Below are 5,696 nucleotides of genomic sequence, written 5' to 3' on the forward strand. Positions count from 1 at the left end.
GATGATCAAAGCTATACTGGTTTGTTTTTATTCTGGCCTGGGGGTGAGTGGGGTGGGGTGATAGGAGCGTTGGCTGTTGGGAGGAGATGGGTTTGAGTGGTAGACTTGGGAAGGGAATTGGAATTGGGGGCAGGGGTAGAGAGGTCAGTAAAGGCTCCATACAAGTGGCACCTCAGTTGGGACTGGAATTCAGTTGGTGGGGGATATGATGTGGAAGGTTGGTATGGGTTGGATGATCAGACTTTATGGAATAGATGGGACTGGAATTGAGATTTGAAGGTAAGAGTATATTTCACCATGGGGAGGGGACTTTTCTGGGCTTATGGGATAATCCAGAATTGGTGACGTGTATTATATGATAACAGGAAATAGAAAGAAGTTTATGAAATACAAGATATAAGAAATTAAATAATAAACTGGGTATGGAGGCAGAAAACCTGCCCCCTAATTCCTTCTGTGCCACTTAACTAAATGTTCAATCCTAGGCTAATTTAACTTCTCTGGTTTTTTTTTATCCTGTAAAATGAAGTTGCTAAACTAGATATTTAAAGTCACTTCTATCCCCAATGGATAGACATTGAAGGATACGAATAGACTTTAACCAAAGTATAGAGTGGTAAAGCCCATTGTTAAAAAATAAATTCAATTTTGTTTCTAATTTTTTTCAATTACTTGTAGAAACAACTTCTGGCAATTTTGGGGGCATTTTTGAGTTCAAGTTTTCTTCCTCCTTCCCCAGTATGGTGAATGGGCCAATATAGTTTATCCCCATGCTTTCACATCATATGTATTTCCATAGTGTTCACATCATGATAGAAGACACGTACATATCACACAAGCACACGCACAACAGAAATCTCATGAAGGAAATAGAGTGGAAGATGGCAACCTTTGATCCGCTCTCAGACTCCAACTCAGCCCATCTTCCGACAGATGCCTGTGCCCAGTTTGGAACTGGAGTTGGGGCTAGGGGCAAGGAGAGGCCAAGATGAAGGGAGACAGTGCTTGGGCCTCAGATGTGAATTATCACTGCCATTGAAGCTACCCTCATTCCATAGCATTGCGTTCTCTCTTACCTTTTCAGTTTCTTCCTGCCACTTTACATACTTGCGCTCCATTCAAGTGGCTGGAGCTCCTGTCTCAACGTATAGGCAGACAGGCAGGCAGACATTGAACAATCTTTGGGCATTTAGCCAAGATCGTCACGTCATGTCTGTGTGAATGGAAGTCTTGTTCTATAATGAGCACACACATACCCATTCTACGTGGAAAAGTGAGCCGTTTCAAAAAGGAAAGGGCTAACCCCGTATTTTATTTAGCCTTCGTCTAATTAGAGCTGGAAAAATCTCCCAAGCTTTCTTCACCCTGCTCTCCATATTGCAAGTATTTCCCAATGAGGCCGGTTCTTTGTGGCAGGCCAGACCAATGAGAGATTGAAGGAGGGCAGAGCTAAGCTGAGAAGAAACTTAACTGTTTTTCTCCAGATCCCCATCCAAATACTGGCTGCTATGAGAAGGCTCAACCTTGAGAGTCGGTTGCAAAATCTAATTGTACTAAAACAGATTTGGGCCTATGGATTCCGCATTTGGACCAGACCTTGAGCGGGGACACTGAAGTTTGGGTTCTAGAAATGACACTAACCTGAATTGGTTTTTTTTCCTAGAGAACAGGACCGTTAATCTGGCTTTAGGTATAACACCGGCTTGGAAAACCTTACAGCGAGTGTTCTAGAAGTGTGAGTTCTTATTATTCCTTGGCCATTTGCCATTTCACAGTCGCCACAAGTCTTTCCTCTTTTTCTTTGTCATCTTCCCTGCCTAATATTGGCTTTCCTTTCGGTGACTCGTGACTTTTGGCCACCATGATTTTGCTCTCCCTAACGCTCTCTGCTTCTCCCAATTATCTCTATCACTGAGTGACACCCCCCAGTGTCTGGAGCTGATTTTTATGTATAGTCTGTCCCTACATCCCCCGAAAAAGAGTCCTTAGAAGACGAAAATAGCCAGTGGAGGTTTCCTTGTGATCTCAGATGGCCTACGTGATGGGATAGATGGTAAGCCCTAAGGACAGGCTTCAGGAATCTAGAACCATTTGGACCCTCAGAGAAGATTTTAGAACTGGAAGGGACTCTCTGTTTGATCTAGTCAAACCTCCTCACTTGGTACAAAGTAGGAAACTGAAGCCAAATGAAAGGAAATTATTTTCCCAGTGTTGCACCTGGAGTGTGCATCTCCAGAATTTGAGTTTAGTGCCTTTTCTTTATACCACACTATGCTTTGCCCTCTGCCTCATCCTCTGCCTGCAGAAAAAAAGAAAGGAAAAGGAGAGTTGAGGGAAGGGCCGGGGGGAGAGGGAGAGGAGCTCGGCAGTGGGAACGTCTACTTAGTTCAACTTTGGTTCTAGCCTTGAACTACCTTCTCTCTCCTGGCTCCGCTTGTCACCCATCTCTTCTCTTTCCTAAACCAAGGTTGCTTGTACTGAATATCTAAGTAGAATGCTCTTCTTGTAAAAAAACGAAAACCCCCACCTTCCGTCATAGAAGCCATCCTGCATATTGGTTCCCAGGCAGAATTGCAGTAAGGGCTAAGCTATGGGCATTAAGTGACTTGCCCAGGGTCACACAGCTGGGAAGTGTCTGAGGCCAAATTTGGACCTAGGACCTCCCGTCTCTAAGCCTGGCTCCCAATCTGCTGAGCCACTCAGCTACTCTCTCTAAAGGGTATCCTTCATCACATTGTCCCTGTTGAAGGTGCAGTGCTTTGAGAAGGGAGAAAGAGCTAAACAGAGCTCCATAGAAATGGACCAGCCCATGTTTCTGGAATTCTGGCATGAAGACCCACTAAAGTTGGCCATGATGAATTGGTGTCACAAAGTCAGTGTCCGGGACCTGGCCCCTCAATAGCAACACGTCTCAGAAACTCATTCACCCTGAGGCTTAAACAAATCTATAAAATATGTCTCCAAGTATGTCTATAGATGTAAACACATCTGTGTCTAGGTTAAATATGCTGAGTCTGCATTTTAATAGATCTGACCAAAGGAATGAGTGTCTAATGGTTGAATTTCAGGAAGCAGGACCATAGGGAAATTTTGGATATATAGTACTGATCTCCAATAGAGCATGAGGGGACCTTAGAGGCCATCTAGTCAAACCTCTTTGTTTTAAAGATGAAGAAATTGTCTCTAGAGAGGTTGACTTGGACAGGGCCACACAAACATAACACAGGCTTCTTCCTAGGCTACCTATGTGTAAGGCTCTGTGCTGCTTTTGCGTCTACTAATACTAATAGCTAACACGTAAGCGTTTCAGGTCTGCAAAGTGCTTGATGTGCATCCTTTGAGGATGGAGAAGGGGTGCTCTTGCTAGCCTTGTTTTCCAAAGTCACCCTCATCTCCCTCAGGGCCTGGAGGCTAAGATCCCTGCCCCTTCCTCTTCCTATTTGTTTTAGTGGGTCAAAGCAAGTCACCCAGGGTGAACCAGCATGATAGACTATATTTTGCAAGTCAGATCTCATTATATTCTCTCCCCCCTCTGCCCGCCTAGCCAACCCTAGTCTGACCTTGGTGATTTCTCTAGAGAGAAGCTCTAGCCTTCCAGTCATGATGACCCCAAGCTCATCCTTAACTTCCTTAACCCAGGCTCCGAGGATCAGATATTTCTAGCTGGAGGAGACCTTGGAGGCCATTTAGTCTTGGTCTTTTTTTATAGATGGGGGAAATTGGCAGTTAGAACAGTTAAATGACTTGCCCACAGTCACATAGTTAGTAACTGTCAGAGGCAGGAATCTGAGCAATAGCCAACAGACAGAATTCTACCTTGTGCCAGATTCCTTTCTCGCTGCTAGTGATTTCCCTCTGGGATGACTTTCCACTTATATCACATGTAAATTGTACGTACAAAGTGTTTGCATGTCGTCTCTCCCGTTAGACTGTAAGCTCCTTGGGGGCAGGGGCAGTAAATTTTCCTTTCCTTGGGTCCCCACTGCTGAATGCAGTACTTGGCATATATCACATTTATACATATTTAATATATGATAATATATAATCAAACTATAATTACATATATGTTGTAATCTATAATAATAACACATCATAACATATATTATTAGATGCAATAATATATAACATATATAATTATATGTGATCATGATAATATAAAAAGAACTTTTGTTTATGTGGGTTAGAGCCTCCCTGACTCCAAGGCCAGCACTTTAATCACGATACCACACAGATGGGTACATGGTTGTCAGAGCTCACTGGTTGGCCTTCACAGCCTCTCTCTCATCTGCCTACTTTACCCCCACACGCAGCCATCTAATTGGCCATCCCGACTCCAGTCTCTCCTCATCTTGTTCTATCCTTTACCCATACTGCCTATGCCAACCTCCCTACTGAATGTTGACGTCTGTGGCTCCCAATTACTCTTAGATTAAATATTTCATCTTTATCTCATCCCACTTTCACTTCTCTCCTTGTGTAAGCTTTATAATGTAAGTAATTTATAGCCAAGTAAATAGGCCAATATTACAAGTGGAGTGTCAGTTCATGCTGAGAGGGGGACACAATGAGAGAGTTGAAAGGCACACTGTGCTGCTCGGGAATTGGCCAGCCAAGGGCCCAGTAAGCCTGGCTATAGGGTGATCAGGTGTTGGCAAGTCAGACCCAAAGGTGCCCTTGTGGCTTTGTTGACTCTGTTGCTGAGGTCACCACTCTTCTGCTCCAGAAACAGACTTTGATGGCTCTGGGAAGGAGGACAGCCCTGTAACCTGGGAGAAAACGTCATACCCTGAAATCTTAGTATCTTCTAGAACCAAATCCCAATCTGCTGTTGCCTGGCTATCAGGACGCCTGACCAAATGATTCTTCCTTAAGGCACAGGAAAATGATATCCAAGTAACTCCCCGTTCTCTTTTTTCCTGGGAGGTTAAAGGAATAGAGGGGTAGAGAGAAGATGGGCCTGGTCCTCTTAGAGTTACAAGGGACCTTCCCTAAGTTTACAGGCGGGAAAATTGATGCCCAGATAGATTAGGCAGCTTGTTTAAGATCGTACAAGAAGTAATAAGCTGAACTGGGATTTGAACGCGTGTCTTTTGGGTTCATGTCCAGTTTCCTTTCTACTGCCTTACTCTGCCCCGCACATTCCATTTCTTTCTAGATGAGGAACTACAAGAGGTATTTGGCTTCAGGAAATAACAGAAAATGAGAGAATCATTTCGAGAATGGGGACTCTATACTTAGTAGACTGCTAGAGAAAGTCACTTTTATCTATTTCTCTATCATCCTTGATGATGGAGTGCCTGGCACTCAATAGGTACTTCATAAATGAATGTCAGTTGATCCTCCATTTCTGTCTTTCCTGGGGCCTTCCTAACAGGTTCCAAATCATCATAGCTAATATTTAGAGAGGGTGTTAAGGTTTGTAAAGGGCTATACAAATATTGTTTTTCCCTCACAACACAATCTGGCATGTAGATACCAATTTTTTTCTATTTTACAGATGGAGAAACTGAGGTAAAAAGAGGTTAAATGAATTGCCCAGGGTCATAGAATTAGTAAGTGTCTGAAAAAAGACTTGAAGTCACATCTTCCTGACTCCAAGTCCAGTGTTCTATTGACTTTGCTATCTAGCTTCAATCAGCCTCGAGTCAACTGTCCCCTCTGCACATCATGAAATCAAGTCACTGGAGCTTACCCAG

Source organism: Monodelphis domestica, chromosome X (assembly GCF_027887165.1).
Source record: "Monodelphis domestica isolate mMonDom1 chromosome X, mMonDom1.pri, whole genome shotgun sequence".
Taxonomy (NCBI): domain Eukaryota; kingdom Metazoa; phylum Chordata; class Mammalia; order Didelphimorphia; family Didelphidae; genus Monodelphis; species Monodelphis domestica.